The sequence below is a fragment of the Muntiacus reevesi genome, chromosome 2 (assembly GCF_963930625.1).
Source record: "Muntiacus reevesi chromosome 2, mMunRee1.1, whole genome shotgun sequence".
NCBI classification, from domain to species: domain Eukaryota; kingdom Metazoa; phylum Chordata; class Mammalia; order Artiodactyla; family Cervidae; genus Muntiacus; species Muntiacus reevesi.
The window spans coordinates 38258417-38277873 of NC_089250.1; the positions used below are offsets into that span (position 1 = coordinate 38258417).

Sequence of the window (19457 nt, forward strand, 5' to 3'; positions counted from 1 at the left end):
AAAGCAGGTGCTCAATTATTCATGGAATGGTTGACTTGGAACAGAAGACGAGCACAGTGGGTTCTGTCTTCCTGGGAGCCTAGTTGAATACAAAGGATAAATTCGGGGATTTTTAGAAGGCAGGATTCACAAGTACCACCACCGATAAAATGCAGGCCTCCTCTTGGGCTACTGGTCTGGGGCAGGACGGAAACAAAATATAAGGTTTCTGTCCGTTGGTTTCCTTTTTCTTTTACTGCTCTGTCCAAAACGGGTGTCTCTGAGTTGTTCTTTTGTTTTGTTTGTTTGGTTGGTTTTTTTGAGACACCAGCTACTTCGGTAACCTTTAGGTATTTCTCTCCAGCGGGGAAGTGTGAGAACTTCCCTCACCAGGGACTCGCCAGACCACTGCTGGTTCGGGGCGGTGAACCCGCCCGCACCCCCTCGCCTCTCTGCCTGTGCGCGTCGCCCCCACCAGGGGTGAGAAAGGTCTCCCAGCGCTGAGCCAAACCACATCCTCGCACTCCCGCGGGCCGGGGGCCGGGCCGCTCCCGCAGAAACAAGCCCAGACGGCCCCCTACCCAGCACAACACCACGCGGCAGGCAGCGGGCGCGTTCAAACCCGGGACAAAGCGCCGCGCCCTGCTCGGGCCTCCGGGACTAGGGCTCCCAGCCCGCGCGGCGGATCGGGGTCCGCGGCGGGGCGGTGGGGCTCGTCCCGTGCAGGGGGGTGCACGCGTTCATGCTGCCGGGGGGATGAGCAGATCGAAAGGGGACGCTGGGCCTTGTCTCCGGTAACAACAGCCTGGCCCTCCCCGGGGGAGCGAGCAAAGCTCTGCGGCGGCGCCCAGGCGAGTCGGGAGCCAGGCCAGCGGGGTTCGCGCCGGGTTAGATCAACTTTCTGCGGCAGCTCTCCGCCCTGCCGCCGGGGCGCCGGGTGCCGGGGTGAGCGCAGAGGCTGCGCGTCCCGGGGCGCAGGGTGGGCGGTACCGGGTGGGGCGGGGGGAAGGGCGGGGGTGGACCCGGGTCGCGCAGGCGCCTTCTTCGCCCCCTCGGCTCCTCCGCCCCATCGCTCCCGAGTTCGGGAGGGCGGCTGGGGGAGGGGGATGGCCCGCGCTGGGGCCGAGGGAGGACGCGAGGCAGACACAAAGCCCTTCCTTCGCCTGCCTCCTCTTCCTCCGCCTACAGCTTCTCCCGGGCGGGGAAAGTCAGCCCGGCGCCGGTCCGCTGGGCCCGGGTCGCCCCCCTCTCCGAGACCTACGGAGAGGGCTTGCGCGAGGTAAGGGGCGGCGGCAGCGGAGACCCCACCCCCCGGGCCTGCACCCCAAGCGCCCGGAGACCCCCCTCCGACGGGCGCACGCGGGCGGGGGCTCTGCGGGGTTCCGGGCGCTAGTTCTCGCACGCTCCTCCCCTCCGGAGGAGACCTGGGGGGCCTGGCAATCGAGCGGCTCTGGGGTCGTGGGGACACACGGGGGAGGGGCACCAGGGACTAGGGGCGCCGGGACTGGGCCAGGGTGGTCTTTCCCACCGGGAGTCCTCCCGGGGCCTCTGAGCGGAGGGTAGTGGGGAGGGGGCGCCGCGGCTGCAGGCGCAGGGGCTCCGGGTGCGCGCGCGCGCGGCGGACGGCCGCAGGGACTTGGATGGAGTTGGACCTGCGGGGATGGCAGGCGGCGTGTCAAGTGCACCCCGCGCCGCGCAACCTGGAGTGGGGCTGGCAAGCCTGGGGCAGACCGGGTCGGTGCGCTCGGGCTAAAGATTCCCCCCCGGGGGAGAGGCCGGCCGGGGGTCTAAGGGTCTGTCGCCGTGATTGATGGCGGTGCGGCAGGCTGAGGAGGAGCCCAGGGTTCCTGCGGGGAAGGGAGCGGGTCACTCTCCCACTCTGAGGCTTCCACGCCCACCACCCTCGGGCTTGGTCTCCACCCTTGGACTCGGCTCGCACCAGCGCATTGTCCACCCACCCGCGCCCCTCTGCCCCGACGGCTGCGGGACTTCGGAGAGTTTGCAGAATTCAGCTTTAAAGCCTGTGATGTGTTGCCAAGAAATACAGCCGAGACTGACACCCCCTCCCCGCCGCCCGGGCCCTCACCGGCGCCTCTCTGCTCTAGTGGGGGAGGGGTGCAAGGGGGTGCCGGGAGGTTTCCTAACTCAGGACAGAAAGCCACAGAAACCCGCAAGCTGGGGGGCGGGGGGGGGGGGGGGGCGGCTGTATTTTCTTCCAGCCCTGAGGGTTTCAGGCACAGTGGGGTTTCTTAGGAACGTGCTGTCATCAGTAAGGAAACCCCAGGGAACTCTTCGGACCAACAGGACTTTGTAAATATTGCAGCAAAAACAAACAGCTGGCGGAACTCGGTCATTAACAAAATTGGTATTTTAATGCACTGTTGAAAACCATCAAATTTCATGTGAAAAATCCCCTGAACAAAATGTCAACGTTTTACATCAAGACCGGCTGTGGTTATGACCTTGCGTCACTGTGCAGTGGAAATAGTGTTTCCAATCGCCCTGTTTGTCTAGACCCCACCTGGGGGTTTCTGAGCCTTGGCAGAGTGGTATGCAGCGGTTTAGGCAGTGCGGCTTTATATTGAATATATAGTCATGTTCTTTTGTTTTTACTATGACTCTAAAAAAAATGAAATATAGTTGATTTACACTGTTATGATAGTTTCAAGTGTACAGCAAAGTGATTCAGTTATGCACAGAGATACATTCTTTTTCGGGTTGTTTTCCCTTGTAGGTTATGTTTTTTGACTGTGGAACTGGTACTATTTTACCCAGTTCAAGTATGCGAGAGTATTTTTATGAGTGTACATAGAGGTGGGCATTTCCTTTCCAGCCTCCAGTTCCAGTTCTGTCTCTAGAACAAACATGCATTGTCCCTGCCTTGGCACCTCCACAGGATGGTGGCCTCGGATTGAGGTGGGGTGGGGGGGAGGTTCCCATTTGGGACTCCAGAAAGAGCGCTGGTGGTTGACAGGAGCTTTGGGGTCTGGGGACTCTGTTTTCAGCCTTTGGAGGCTGGGGACAGGAGAACGCCCTGCTACTGTGGCCTCCTTTGTCTGGAGACCCTCTCCCCGCTGCAAACATGTTCCCTAAGAAAAGAAGGAGATCTAAAATAGCCCTTCTCTCCCTGCCATGCAGAAATAGATGCAAGCAGCTTGACTCGCTCTAGGGCTGCAGGTATGTTCTTGTTTAGAGAGAAAGTCCAAGCAGCCCTCCCCCAAACCTGCCCAGGTCCCCCAAATTCAAGGGCCACCACCCACTACAAAGAAGTATTTCTTCTCCAGAAATCTCTCCTTGGGGAGCTAAATCCTCCCCCTCCTCTTGGAGGAGACAGATAACTCATTTCTCCTCTGTCCGAGGGTATGCAGCCCTGAGAGTTCAGCCACAGTTGGGCCCAATTAGCACAGGCACTGCCCACATTCCACCACGAGGCTCTGTCCTGTTCCCCGTGTCAATCCAGGTCTGATGATGCTGCCAGATTCCTAGTGGTTTCAGCTGAACTCTGGCCGCATTTCCCTGGTCAGGCACCCAGAGTCCTTGGGTGTGTATTGTGCATGCATGTCAGCTCGGTCCTCTCTGACTCTGCAACCCCATGGACTGTAGCCCACCAGGCTCCTCTGTCTGTGGGATTCTCCAGGCAAGAACACTGGAGTGGGTTGCCATTTCCTACTGCAGGGGCTCTTTCCAACCCAGGGATCTAACCTGCGTCTTCTGCGCATCCTTTGTCTCCTGCATTGGCAGGCTGATTCTTTACCCCTGAGTCACCTGGAAAGCAGTTACTTTTGAGCAGAATTCAGTGGTCCCTGCTCAGCCCCTGTCTGAACTTCCTAAGGGTGAAAGCCAGCTCCAAGCTCTTACTGCCTAACACTTCAGGAATGAGTGTTGAAAGAATGAACAGAAGTATCTGTAACAGAGAAGGCAATGGCACCCCACTCTAGTACTCTTGCCTGGAAAATCCCATGGACGGAGGGAGGAGCCTGGTAGGCTGCTGTCTATGGGGTCGCACAGAGTTGGACATGACTGAAGCGACTTAGCAGCAGCAGCGGCAGCATCCTTCTGTAAAAAGCATTTGGAGGAGTTTCAGATCAATAAGTATATCCTTGGCAGATAATCATATTATTATACTGCTTTATAAAATGCTTTTCCAGATAATATCACAGTTGTTTGTCACAACAACACTAATAATTCTATTTGGTAGGTACGAAAACAGAGGCCTGGACAGGTCAAAGCACCAAAGTTGGAAGCAGAGCCCCAGGCCCAGTACTCATTTTGCTGAACCTCTGCTGACTTGCTGGAGGTGGCGGGACTCAGATACACACACACCATGAAGTGTATGTCCAGAACAGAATTTACACAGTGGTGTGTTCGGAGGTACTTTTTCAGAGAAACAACTACAGAGTCACAGGGGTAAAATGTCTTAGAAAAATAATAAGAAGGTTAAGTAGGTTTTCCACTGCAGGACTTTTCAGTGCCATTATTATTATCATGTGCATTGGGGTTCTTTAGGATGACTCCATAATATGGAATGTTTGCCAACTTCATTTGGCCCCAGAACCAGGAAGCATCTTCTGGATCCAGCTTTCTTAAGGAGCCCACTTGGGGAAATTGCTTAGTTCATGCAAAACCTCCTAACGTCTAGGCAGTGTTCAAGGAACACTAGTGTGCAGAAGAATGAAAATATATGTTCTGGACATTTAAAAGGCACAGTGATCCCCCCTTGTAAATTTAGAGTGAATTGTTGGCTTGCCAGCTTCTATGCATCTGATTGGGCTTCCCAGGTGGTACTAGGTGGGTAAAGAACCCACCTGCCAATGCAGGAGATATCAGAGACGTGGGTTCGATCCCTGCGGAGTCAGAAGGATCCCCTGGAGGAGGGAATGGCAACCCATTCCAGTATTCTTACTTAGAGAATCCCATGGACAGAGGAGCTTGGTGGGCTACAGTAGTCCTTGGAATCTCAAAGAGTCCGACAGGACTGAAGTAAGTTAGCGTTTGTGCATGCATGCATCTGATTAACATGAATTAGTCCCCCATCCCCACCCTGCCCCCTGGTGTGATCGGGTCTGAGGGACCTGGAGGACTTCAGTTGGCAATGCAAACAGGCCCTAGCAAGTGGGCCCTCTGGGCTGCGCTAAGCAGGCAGAAAGAGCTCACCTAGCCTCCCCAGACAGTGCCTCAGAAGCCCCCAGTTCAGACACACCCATTGTTTGCAGTTGATTTTGAATCAGAGCTTGCCTGCAATCTGTTATGTACTTTTCACCCATTGGTACCCCTGGCTATTCAGGCTTGATTGCATTTAAGAGAGGAGCTGAAGAGAGGATTCTAGTGTGTATTTCAGGGATTCAGAGGAGAGTGGCAGGCTAGGAGGAGCCTTGGGAAAGGTGATACTGTGATAAGACAGGCTGGGTGAATTTAACCTCCATCTGCATTTGGATGGAGACATTTCTGGGTCTCCAGTGCTAAGGAAATGTGTCTGCAGATTTGTTTCACAGGTTATTCCAAAGACTAGAAGATATGTAGGCTCCTTTAGAGATCTGTATTTAACAGGATGGTGTCACAGAGGTCAAGGAAAGGAATGTTTTGAGAAAAATGGACCTATCAGGTGGAGTGGGTATTCCTGAGTGAGCGTGTGTGTGTCCTTCTGCATAGGTGGCCAAGGGAGAAAGTGGGGAAGAAATAGTGCGACTTCTAACCTGCTGAGTTTAACAAGTCCTGTATGTTACCGCGATAGAAATTGTCAATGAAGAGCAGAGTTGGGGAGTTACTGGAATGCTGAGGGGACCAGAGTGAGGCAGTTGGTGAACTCACCCAGGGACAGGCCACAGGACAAGTAGAATAGGGTCGAGGCAGAACCTAGAGGCCTATGTCCAGGGATCTGGAAGGAAAGAGAAAGCGCCTACATTGATGGTGAGTCGGACCATCCAGAACTTGTTGTGACTGGCCAGGACCCAGACTACCCCCAGTTTGTTAATTTTTTTCTAACAAACAACTTTATATTAGTTTCATGTATGTAGCTTAATGATTCAGTATTTATATTGTGAGGTGATCACTATAAGTCTAGGTAACATCTGTCACTATACAGTTACAGAATTTTTGTGTGTGTGATGAGAACTTTTAAGGTCTATTTTAGCAACTTCCTTGATAGCTCAATTGGTAAAGAATCCGCCTACAATGCTGGAGACCCTGATTCAATTCCTGGGTTGGGAAGATCCGCTGGAGAAGGGAATGGCAACCCACTCCAGTATTCTTGGGTTTCCCATGTGGCTCAGCTGGTCAAGAATCTGCCTGCAATGCTGGAGACCTGGGTTCAATCTCTGGGTTGGGAAGATCCCCTGGAGAAGGGAAAGGCTACCCTCTTCAGTATTCTGGCCTGGAGAATTCCATGGACTGTACAGTTCATGGGGTCCCAAAGAGTTGGATGCAATTGAGCGACTTTCACTTAGCAACTTTCAAATATGCAATACAGTATTATTAACTGTAGTCAGCATGCTGTTCACTGCGTTCTCTGACTTACCTATTGTATGCCTGGAGGTTTGCACCTTTTGACCACCCTCACCCATTTCATCTCCTGTTCCTACCCCCTGCATCTGCCAGCAGCAGTCTGTCTTCTTGAGCTTGGCTGTGTGTGTGTGTGTTTTAAAGATTCCACATATAAGTGAAATTATAAAGTGTATGTCTTTCTTTGTCTGACTTATTCCACTTAGTAGGATGCCCTCAAGGTACATTCATGTTTTTGCAAATGGCAGGATTTCACTCTTTATGATGGCTAGATAATGCTCTATTGTATATATGTAGCACATCTTTATCCGTTCATCCATCAGTGGACAGCTAGGTTTTTTCTATATCTTGGCTGTTGTAAATAGTGCTGCAGTGAACATGAGGTGCAGATATCTTTTCAAGTTCCTGTTTTCATTTTCTTTGGATAAATATCCAGAATTGGAATTGACCACGTGGCAGTTCTAGTGTAAGTTTTTTGAAGTATCTCTGTATTGGTTTCTGTGGTGGTTGCACCAGTTGACATTCCCACCAACAGTGCAGAAGGGGTTCTCTTTTCTACACATCTGCTCTTGTTTTTGATGATGGCCGTTCTGACAGGTGTGAGGTGGTACTTCATTGTGGTTTTGACTTTCATTTCCCTCATGATTAGTGATGTTGAGCATCTTTTAATGTGCCTGTTGATGTATTTCTTTGGAAAAATGTCTGCTTAAGTCTTCTGCCCATTGTTGGATTGGGTTTCTTTTTTGTTGTTGTTGAGTTGTATGAGCTGTTTGTATATTTTGGAAATTAAGGCCTTGTCAGTCACATCATTTACAGATATTTCTGAGATGAGATTTTAAATATTATGACTTAAGATCTCAAGAGATCTATCATCAGATCTAATTTTAAATGTTGATATAAGGTGGAAATCAATCTCTTTCTTAGTTTTTTCCTACAGGATTTTTAAAATTTATTTACTTTTAATTGAAGGGTAATTGCTTTACGGTATTCACTAATTGTGTTGGTTTCTACCAAACATCAACATGAATCAGCCATAGGTTTACCCATGTCCCCTCTCACTTGGACCTCCCTCCCTCTTCCCTCCCCATCACTCCTCTAGGTTGTTACCCAGCCCCAGTTTACAGCAAATTCCCATCTAGTTTACATATGGTAATGTATGCTTCCACATTATTCTCGGTACATCCCACCCTCTCCTTCCTCCTCCCCAAGTCATGTCCACAAGTCTGTTCTGTATGTCTGTATCTCCATTACTGCTCTGCAAATAGGTTCATGAGTACCATCCTTCTAGATTCCATATATATGTGTTAATATATGATATTTGTTTTTCCCTTTCTGAATTACTTTCCTACAGTATTTTTTTCATTTAGTGTAAGTACCAAGAAACCATTAAAATAACAATTGCAAGAGAAAAAATGATCAACATTAATGGTAAAAGAAAATGAATAGTATGAAAAAGTAGCATTTTACACCATTGTTTTTCCATAAGTTCATTTAAACATTTGGGTCTTAGTTGGTGTTTACTGTACTGAAGAATTGTCTGTATACCCCATGGAAAATGAGGAAAAAATGGAATGCTTCAGAGGAAGCTGTACTCAGTTCTTCTGGAGAGAGAAAAAGAGCCTCACTTGAGAACCAAGACTGTATTCTGAGATTTTGATGCTTTTATAAATGAAACATCATTCTAGAAACAGAGACAAAAATCAATAAGCATGGCAACATAGTTGTTGAAGGTTGACTGAACTAAAGGTTCTTATACTTGTGTGTTATTTAATTTAACAAAACTGGCTTTGAGGAAACACTTTTTTAGTGAGTGCTGGGAAAATGGACCAAGATACGAAACGATCTAAGTGTATTTACACACCATATGAAGACCCAGCACAGAAGCAGGGGCCAAACACTGTAACAGCTAAAGCATTTTCAGAAGAATTCAGCATTCAACAGACGAGCTCTACTAGTAGCCATTGGTGAGGGGACTCCATCCACCTTGTCCTCTGTCTCGACCATGAGATGTGAAACCTTGTTTTTCCTGTAGAGTTGCTTTGGCTCAGCCCCTGCCCTGCTCCACAATCCACTGGCCCTGCTACCTGGTCCCTGCACCTGGCTCATGTCACATCCTCACCTGCCTCCTTCCCAGCTTGGGTTTCGGGGTCTAGGGTGATAGCCCTTCTTTGGCACACATGTGAATTCTGTTGTTGTCTTTCTCAGGGGACTCCCCTGTTTGAACCCATCCCCTGGTCTATGTCTGCCCCAGGAAGGCGGACAGGCTGGAAAACCACAAGCTTGTCAAGGGTTCATAGCCTTTGATCTCAAGGCGTCCTCCATTTATCAGTCCATCTTCCCAGTACCTGTTTGCATCTGAGATGCACTGGGAAAGTTGCGGGCTTGTCTGGTTTTTGCCAGAGTAGCACTGGCATATCTATAAAGAAAGCCAAAGCCAAGTTGCTCAGTCGTGTCCGACTCTTTGCAACCCGTGGACTGAAGCCTACCACGCTCCTTCGTCCATGGAATTTTCCAGGCCAGAGTACTGGAGTGGGTTGCCATTTCCTTCTCCAGGGGATCTTCCCAACCCAGGGATTGAACCCGGGTCTTCTGCATTGCAGGCAGATGCTTTACCATCTGAGCCACCAGGGAAGCCCAAATGGAGATGCCGGGGATCGAACCCGGGGCCTCATTTATGCAAAGCATGCGCTCTACCACTGAGCTACATCTATAGCAGATACTTAAACAGAAAATTATTGGAGTATAGTTGCTTTACAGTGTTGTGTTAGCTTCTGCTCTACAGCGGAGAGAATCAACTGTGAGTTCATATATCCCCTCTTTTTTTTATTTCCTTCCCAGTTAGATCAACACAGACCACTGAGTAATATTCCCTGCGCTATACTGTAGGTTCTCATTCATTCTCTATTTGATACATAGCACTCTATACCCCACTCCACCACTCTTGCCTGGAAAACCCCATGGACGGAGGAGCCTGGTAGGCTGCAGTCCGTGGGGTCACTGAGAGTCAGACACGACTGAGCGACTTCACTTCCACTTTTCACTTTCATGCATTGGAGAAGGAAATGGCAACCCACTCCAGTGTTCTTGCCTAGAGAATCCCAGGGACAGGGGAGCCTGGTGGGCTGCTGTCTATGGAGTCACACAGAGTCGGACGCGACTGAAGCGACTTAGCAGCAGCAGCAGTGTATCTACGTCAATCCCAACTCTCCATTCATCCCACCCACCCCCACCCCTTTCCTCCTTGGTGCGTGTTCTATGTCTGTATTTTTATTTCTGATTTGCAAATAAGATCATCTGTACCACTTTTTGCAAAAGTAGGAAGTCAGGAAACACCTGGAGTAACAGGCAAATTTGGCCTTGGAGTACAGAATGAAGCAGGGCAAAGGCTAATAGAGTTTTGCCAAGAGAATGCACTGATCACAGCAAGCACTCTCTTCTAACAACATAAGAGAAGACTCTACACATGGATAACACCAGATGGTCAATACCAAAATCAGATTGATTATATTCTTTGCAGCCAAAGATGGAGAAGCTCTATACAGTCAGCAAAAACAAGACCAGGAGTTGACTGTGGCTCAGATCATGAATTCCTTATTGCCAAATTCAGACTTAAATTGAAGAAAGTGGGGAAAACCTCTAGACCATTTAGATATGACCTAAATCAAATCCCTTATGATTATACAGTGGAAATGAGAAATAGATTTAAGGGACTACATCTGATAGACAGAGTGCCTGATGAACTATGGATGGAGGTTCATGACATTGTACAGGAGACAGGGATCAAGACCATCCCCAAGAAAAAGGAATGCAAAAAAGCAAAATGGCTGTCTGAGGAGGCCTTGCAAATAGCTGTGAAAAGAAGAGAAGAGAAAAGCAAAGGAGAAAATAAAGGAAATACCCATTTGAATGCAGAGTTCAAAAGAATAGCAAGGAGAGATAAGAAAATTTTCCTCAGTGATCAGTGCAAAGAAATAGAAGACCATGGGAAAAACTAGAGATCTCTTCAAGAAAATTAGAGATACCAGGGGGACATTTCATGCAAAGATGGGCTCGATAAAGGACAGAAATGGTATGGAGCTAACAGAAGCAGAAGATATAAAAAAGAGGTGGCAAGAGTACACAGAAGAACTGTACAAAAAAGATCTTCACGATCCAGATAATCACGATGGTGTGATCACTCACCTAGAGCCAGACATCCTGGAATGTGAAGTCAACTGGGCCTTAGGAATCATCACTACAAACAAAGCTAGTGGAGGTGATGGAATTCCAGTTGAGCTACTTCAAATCCTAAAAGATGATGCTGTGAAAGTGCTGCACACAATATGCCAGCAAATTTGGAAAACTCAGCAGAGGCCACAGGACTGGAAAAGGTCAGTTTTCATTCCAATCCCTAAGAAAGGCAATGCCAAAGAATGCTCAAACTACCGCACAATTGCACTCATGTCACACGCTAGTAAGGTAATGCTCAAAAAGTCTCCAAGCCAGACTTCAGCAATACGTGAATTGTGAACTTCCAGATATTCAAGCTGGTTTTAGAAAAGGCAGAGGAACTAGAGATCAAATTGCCAACATCCTCTGGATCATCAAAAAAGTAAGAGAGTTCCAGAAAAACATCTATTTCTGCTTTATTGACTATGCCAAAGCCTTTGACTGTGTGGATCACAACAAACTATGGAAAATTTTGAAAGAGATGGGAATACCAGACCATCTGACCTGCCTCTTGAGAAACCTGTATGCAGGTCAGGAAGCAACAGTTAGAACTGGACATGAAACAACAGACTGGTTCCAAATAGGAAAAGGAGTACATCAAGGCTGTATATTGTCACTCTGTTTATTTAACTTATATACAGAAGACATCGTGAGAAATGCTGGACTGGATGAAGCACAAGCTGAAGTCAAGATTGCCGGGAGAAACATCAGTAACCTCAGATATGCAGATGACACCACCCTTATGGCAGAAAGCGAAGAAGAACTAAAGAGCCTCTTGATGAAAGTGAAAGAGGAAAATGAAAAGATTGGCTTAAAGCTCAACATTCAGAAAACTAAGATCATGGCATCCAGTCCCATCACTTCATGGGAAATAGATGGGGAAACAGAAACAGCGGCTGACTTTATTTTGGGGGGCTCCAAAATCACTGCAGATGGTGATTGCAGCCATGAAATTAATAGACGCTTACTCCTTGGAAGGAAAGTTATGACCAACCTAGACAGCATATTAAAAAGCAGAGACATTACTTTGCCAACAGAGGTCCATCTAGTCAAGGCTATGGTTTTTCCAGTGGTCATGTATGGATGTGAGTGTTGGACTATAAAGAAAGCTGAGCACAGAAGAATGGATGCTTTTGAACTGTGATGTTGGAGAAGACTCTTGAGAGTCCCTTGAGCTGCAAGGAGATCCAACCAGCCCATCCTAAAGGAGATCACTCCTGGGTGTTCATTGGAAGGACTGATGTTGAAGCTGAAACTCCAATACTTTGTCCACCTGATGTGAAGAGCTGACTCATTGGAAAAGACCCTGATGCTGGGAAAGATTGAAGGCAGGAGGAGAAGGGGACGACAGAGGATGAGATGGTTGGATAGCATCTCTGACTCGATGGACATGAGTTTGGGTAAGATCTGGGAGTTGGTGATGGACAGGGAGGCCTGGCGTGCTGCAGTTCATGGGGTTGCAAAGAGTCGGACACAACTGAGCGACTGAACTGAATTGAACCGTACCATTTTTTCTAGATTCCAGACATATTCACTAATACATGATATTTATTTTTCTCTTTCTGACTTACTTAACTCTGTATGATAGACTCTAGGTCCATCCACATCTCTACAGATAACCCAGTTTCATTCCTTTTTATGACTGAGTAATATTCGATTGTGTATATATACCACATCTTTATCCATTCATCTGTTGAAGGACATTTAAATTGCTTCCATGTCCTGGCTATAGTAAATGGTGCTGCAAAGAACTGGGGTACATGTGTCTTTTGAATTGCATTTTTTCCTCTGAGTATATGCCCAGGAGTGGATATACAATAGTTCTTATTTTTAGTTTTTTGAGAAATCTCCATACCGTTCTCCATAGGGCTTGCACCAATTCATTTTCTCACCAGCAGTGTAGGAGGGCTCCCTTTTCTCCACATCGTCTCTAGCAGGTACTTAATACAATACTTAAACAGTTAAGGCACAAAGATTCTTGAAGACTTGGGCACGGTTACTAAAGAGGCCAAATATCCCTTTGAGCTAAAAATAAAAGCTTGCCTGTTGTGAGGCAGCCTGCCAGTTTCTGTAGGAGCTTCTCTTAGTAGCATCAGCCCAGGGTGCTGGGGCTTAGGCCATGAAGTCAGGAAGAACATGATCCATGAAAGCTCTTTCTCTTCTTTCTTTTCCTCAAACCTGGAACAAGTTTCTGCAAGAGAGATTTTTTTTTTTTCTTAAATACATTATAAGTACATATAATGCTAAATTAAGATAGAGGGTAAAGTCATTGATCATCGAAAAAGCAAGAGAGTTCCAGAAAACATCTACTTCTGCTTTATTGACTACACCAAAGCCTTTGACTGTGTGAATCACAACAAACTGTGGAAAATTCTTCAAGAGATGAGCATACCAAACCACCTGACCTGCCTCCTGAGAAATCTTCATGCAGGTCAAGAAGCAACAGTTAAAACTGGACATGAAATAGCAGACTGGTTCCAAATAGGGAAAGGAGTACAGCAAGGCTGTATATTGTCACCCTGTTTATTTAACTTATATACAGAGTACATCATGCCAGATGCTGGGCTGGATGAAGTACAAGCTGGAATCAAGATTGTTGGGAAAAATAGCAATAACCTTAGATATGCAGATGACACCACCTTTATGGCAGAAAATGAAGAAGAACTAAAGAGCCTCTTGATGAAAGTGAAAGAGGAGAGTGAAAAAGTTGGCTTAAAACTCAGCATTCAAAAAACTAAGATCATGACATCTGGTCCCATCACTTCATGGCAAATAGATAGGGAAACAATAGAAACAGTGAGAGACTTGACTTTCTTGGGCTCCAAAAGTCACTGCAGTTGGTGACTGCAGACATGAAATTAAAAGAACCTTGCTCCTTGGAAGAAAAGCTATGACCAACCTAGACAGCATATTAAAAAGACAGCATATTAAAAAACATTACTTTGCCAACAGAGGTCCGTCTAGTCAAAGCTATGGTTTTTCTAGTAGTCATGTATGGATGTGAGTTGGACTATAAAGAAAGCTGAGGGCCGAAGCAATTGATGCTTTTGAGCTGTGGTGTTGGAGAAGACTGTTGAGAGTCCCTTGGACTGCAAGGAGATCCAACCAGTCCATTCTAAAGGATATCAACCCTGAATATTCATTGGCAGGACTGATGCTGAAGCTGAAACTCCAATACTTTGGCTACCTGATATGAAGAACTGACTCATTTGAAAAGACCCTGATGCTGGGAAAGATTGAAGGCAGGAGGAGAAGGGGATGACAGAGGATGAGATGGTTGGATGGCATCACCGACTCAATGGACATGAGTTTGAGCAAGCTCCAGGAGTTGGCGATGGACAGGGAAGCCTGGCGTGCTGCAGTCCATGTGGCTGCAAAGAGTCATGTCTCCATGGGGCCTCAAAGAGTCAGACATGACTGAGTGACTGAACTGAACTGAAAGACATTGGGATATTTGAATGCAGCCTCCAGAAAGACTTGAGCGATGGACTGAGGGATAAAGATGCTTAAAGAGAAAAAAGGCTCCCGACCCTGGAAAGTCGCTTCACTCTTAAAGAGGATGCTCTCCTGCACACACCGGGGATCACAAGCTTTCAACTCATGTATGTGACTGAAGGGGCCAGGCAGGACCACTACATAATTTGCAAGGCTCCAGACAAAATGAAAATGAGGGCCCTGGTCAAAAATTATTAATAATTTCAAGAACGTGTCAGCAGAGCATTAAGCCAAGAGTGGGGCCTTCCTGAGCACATGGCCGTGTGACCACAGAGCTCGCCATGGGCTACGGAAGATACGCGCTTCCCCTGGCAAGGGCTTCAGGATCCCAACTGACGGTCATACCAACCAGGGGCCTTTGAGATGGTTACTTCATGTATTGTCCCTGTGGGACACAGGAAGTGGTTTTATTTTCCCTCTTTTTTTCAGATCATAGACCCAAGGCACAGAGAGGTTAGGTAACTTGTGTGTGGTCACACAGCACAAACGTGGAGAAGCCAAAATACAAACCAGGTCTGTCAAATGCCAGCACCTACACTCCTAGCAGCATTCTGTCACGTCTCCAGAGCATCTTTTAGTGAAAATACTAAGGTATGTTAGATTTCTGGGGGCTGCCGTGACTCCCTCTGAAGGTGCCAAGGACGGTACAGTCTGGATTCCTCTCCTGCCTTCTGGTTGAGAGGAACTGTCAAGCAGTTCTCAGCCTCCAGTCTCCGCTCCCATCCTCCCATGGAGTCCTTTCTCCGGGTCTGCACATGGTCCTTTCTTTGCATGTGTGTGTTCACATTTCCCTTTTTTATAAGGACCCCAGTCATATTGGATTAGGGACCATCCAAAGACCTCATCTTAACCTGATGAAATCTTCATGGACCCTATTTCCAAATAAGGGGCCCGTTCAGTGAAGTGTTGGGGATCAGGTCTCCCACTGATCTTTCTGGGGGTATCATTCAACCCATAGCAGGATGTAAAGTTGGAAACTGATCAAATGAGCAGGAAGTGTGACCAGCTCACATGGTCAGGAGTCGGGTATTCTCGGAGGTGAGTGGTTACTCTGTGGTCAAAGTGCCCGATAGGAATCGCCTCTCTCCTGCCTTCCTGCCTCGTTCTCAGGCCAGGGAGTTCTCAGCACCCTCCCAGCAGTGGATGGAAGCTGAGAATGGGAGGTGAAGTCTTAAAGAAATGACAGGCAGACTGATGTCTTGACTGCTGGTTTGGAGATGTGCTGTCCATTAAACCATTGCAGTGGTTTCAGTGATCGCCACGTGCTGAGTCCTTGGAGAGGTTGACCCTTAATGAGCCACAGCTTTTCATTCTGCTGACTCAAGATAGGTAGAGACCAAATGACTTGACTGGGGAAATGTGTAGCAAAACTTTCAGATCCCTAGATAGTACAGTGATGCTCATCGTAGCCTATTAAAAATATAAAAATTTAGCTTTGTAGAAAACTCACAAACCTGCCCTTGCTTTCCCCCTGACCAACATCATGACCTTGGTGGTTCCTTTGTTGGAAGCCTGGGGTTCTGTCCCGTGGAACCCCTGCTGTCATGCCGGGGCAGGAGCTGGGGATCTCTGCAGATCTCTATACTCTTTTTTCCCTCAGAAGACTGATGTGGGCAGAACTCAGGTTTCTGAACTCAGCCTGCATCTGAACCAGCTCCAGCATCCCTTGCCCCTCCCTGCCCCCCTGAGCCAGGCACTGAAGTGGGAGAGAGCCTTGGGATTGTTCAAGAAGATGGGTGACAACACTCGCGGTCAGTAGAACCAATCCTGACTTGTGTTTCCAGAGGAAGTCAGACAGGAATGTGCTCTGGGCACATTGTATTTTTCTTGGAGCAACATGTGATAAAGTGATATTTTTTCAAGTAGAGGAGTGGGGAAAAGATCAAGAAGCCCAAGATTGCAGAAGATGGAGAGGAATATTTAGGTGGAAAAAGCCATTACCCACGCCCCCCCCACGCCCCCCCCCACTGGCCCCAGATCTGCTGCCACTGTGGCTTGCGAAGGAATTGGAAGTGCCCAGAGAAAAGCATTCCTATCTTAGAAAAGAGGTTAGAAGGGACTGAAACCCTTGCATTCTTTCAAAGTGCTATTGAGTACCATGGGTCAGGCCCTGAAATGAACAGGTGTGGTACCCATTTTGTGTTTCTCTGAGTCTTCCTGGCCATCGCCCCCATCCAGGTCATCTTCATATTTTGTGAGGAGGAGGATGTTATTGTTGCCCTCTAATCTGCTGGCTCTGCATTTCTGGATTCAACCAACTGTGGATCGAAACATTAAAAAGAATTCCAGAAACTCCCCCAAAACAAGAACTTGAATCTGCTGTGTACCAGCAACTATTTGGGCTTCCCAGGTGGCGCCAGTGTAAAGAACCTGCCTGCCAATGCTAATGCAGAAGACATAAGAGGTTTGGGTTCAGTCCCTGGGTGGAGAGATTCCCTGGAGAAGGAAATGGCAGCCCACTCCAGTATTCTTGCCTGGAAAATCCCATGGACAGAGGAGCCTGGCAGGCTACAGTCCATGGGATTACAAAGAATTGGACACAACTGAAGCGACTTAGCACACAGCAACTGTTTTGTAGCATTTAATTTGTATTTACAACTGTTTCCCTTATGTTAGCTATCATAAGTAATCTGCAGATGACTGAAAGTATATGGGAGCGGGGACTACCTTGGGAGTCCAGTGGTTGGGAATCTGCCTTCCAACGAAGAGGGTGCAGGTTTGATGCCTGGTCAGGGAACTAAGATCCCAGAAGCCCCCATGCGCCACATCAAAGTGCAGTCAAAAGTAAAGTATTTGAGACGATGTGCACAGGTTGCAAATGTTTCAGCTCAAGGGATGATGCTGGTTCATTTCTCTTAGCTGCTTGTCTTCCCAGCAGACAGAGCCCCTTGGGTAGTTGGGACTCAGAACTTTCACATGTGCGCCCTCTAACACAGGGTTCAGGGTTTCCGAGTCTGATGGAGAAAGGCTGAGGACTTCTCCACTGAGACTGAAGAAACCACTTGATTTTGGCAGGAGCCTGTCGATAGCATCCTGAGGGCTGACCGTCCTGGGAGTCCTGGTGAGAGCTGACCTTTACTGAGTCTGCACAGTCTATGTGCTGTCTTGTCAGATCTGCTCCTGCCAGTCCTAAAGATGGGTAGGCCTCTTGTACCTCTTGGACATGGGGAAGGCGGAGGTTGGGGTCGCACCAGTGACCTGACCTGCTCAAGGTCAAGCTAATGGGGGCTGGACAGCATGGCCCCAGGTGCATCCATGGGCAGAGCCTGATTCTCAAGAGTCACCCGGCTGAGGAACTTTCTGTCTCATGACGGAGGGTGTGGGTGGATGTGGGACTCGGTGCCTCCAGGAGCCTGTGACCTCTGACCGCCCCCCCACACACCGTTGTCTGATCCTTCCCCCCACCCATGGCTGTAGAGAAATACCCAGGAAATCTGGTTGCACAATTTCCTTCTGAAACAGAAATACACAAATATTTTTGTGATGTTTATAGTTCATTAAACAGTTTCCTAGGTGTCCTCAAGCCTCTGTCTTTTCTGTGCCCTAAAGTCTGCCATTAATTTTTTTGCAGTGAGTTGATGAACTAGGAAAGGGAGTGAAGGGAGGCGGTGGTGGGGTGAGGGCCCAGGTGCACCGCCCCAGCCCCACCCCAACCTGCCTTTGACTGTCTTCTCGTTTTATTTGTAAGGCTGGGTTGCTGGTGGACCACCAAATTCTCATCATTTCAGCTAACCAACTGGTTATAGCTTTTCCTTCTCTTTTAGTTGTGAAATATAACAGAATTTGGGCTTCCCTTATAGCTCAGTTGGTAAAGAATCCGCCTTTAATTTGGGAGACTCCAGTTCGATTCCTGGGTTGGGAAGATCCACTGGAGAAGGGAAAGGCTACCCACTCCAGTATATATAACAGAATTTACCATTCTAACCATTTTAAGGGCATGGTTCAGCGGCATTAAGTACATTCAGAGTTTTGTACAGCCCTCACCACCATCCATCCACAGAGCTCTTCATATCTTTCCAAACTGAAACACCCAATAAACAATAACTCCCCATTCCTCTCCCTCCAGCTCCTGGCATTCACCATTCTACTTTTTGTCTCTGATTTTAACAACTCTAGGTACTGCATATAAGTGGAATACTACAGTCTTTGTCTTGTTTATCAGCCTACTTCATAGAGCATAAGTAACACTGTGTATTTACCACATGAATTACTGGCTTATTTCACTTAGCATCATGTCCTCAAAGTTCAACCATATTATAGCATGTGTCAGAATTTCCTACTTTTTAAAGGTTAATAGTAGTCCATTGTATGTAATACCATATTTTGTTTATCCATTCATCTATCAGTGGATACTTGGGTTGCTTCTGCCTTTTGACTATTGTAAATAATGCATCTGTGAACATGCATGTTCAAATATCTCTTTAAAAAGAGATATTTGTCTTCAGTTTTTAGGGGTGTATACTCAGAAGTGGAATCACTAGATAATATGGTAATTCTATTACCATAGATATTCTATTACCATAGATAATATGGTAATTCTATGGTAATTCTTTAATTTCTTGAGGAACTGCCCTACTGTTTTCCATAGCAGCTGCACCATTTTGCATTCCCACCAAGAGTTCACAAGGGTTCCAGTTTTTCCACATCTTTGCTAACACTTGTTATTTTGTTTTTTGTGGGGTTTTTTTGGGGGAAGGGGGATAATAGTCATTCTAATAGATGACAGTGTCTCTTCATGGTTTTGATTTGCCTTTCTCTAATGGTTAGTTACATGGAGCATCTTTTTATTTGTTAGCCACTTGTATATCTTCTTTGGAGAAATATTTACCCAAGCCTTTTGCCATTTTTAAACCTAGTTGTTTGTTTTTGTTATTGAGCTGTAGAAGTTCTCTCTGTATTCTGGATGTTAATCCTTTATCAGATACATGCTTTGTAAATATTTTCTCCCATTCTTTGGGTTGCTTTTTCACTTAATTGCTTGTGTCCTTTCAGGCACACATGTTTTTAATTTTGATGTAGTCCAATTTATCTATTTTTTTCCCTGTTGTCTGTGCTTTTGGTGTCATACCAAGAAATCATTGCCAGACTCAATATCTTGAAGTTTTTCTCCTCTATTTTCTTCCAAGAGTTTCATAACTTTAGCTTTTACACTTCAATCTTTGACCTGTTTTGAGTTAATTTTTGTATATGGTATAAGTTAAGGGGCCAACTGCATTCTTTGGCATGTGGATATCCAGTTTTCCTAGCACTGAGTCTTTGTGCTAGGAAAGTCAAAG

The 19457-nt window shown here is 47.1% G+C and overlaps 1 protein-coding gene and 1 non-coding gene across 4 annotated transcripts in view; one reads left to right on the forward strand and one right to left on the reverse strand.

Annotated features, from left to right (window-relative positions):
• Positions 1 to 711: 711 nt before the first annotated feature.
• RIN2 (Ras and Rab interactor 2) overlaps positions 712 to 19457 on the forward strand; it is a 211009-nt gene continuing 192263 nt past the window's right edge. Inside the window, exon 1 of one of the 3 annotated variants that reach the window (XM_065921313.1) lies at positions 712 to 830. The gene's annotated coding sequence lies outside the window, so the exon portion shown is untranslated. Of the gene's footprint in view, positions 831 to 1052; positions 1259 to 19457 lie in introns of those variants that run through there. The other 2 variants (XM_065921319.1, XM_065921312.1) reach the window with 2 other exon arrangements.
• On the reverse strand, positions 9037 to 9108 carry TRNAC-GCA (transfer RNA cysteine (anticodon GCA)). The gene has a single exon. It is a non-coding gene; the product is annotated as a tRNA-Cys (tRNA).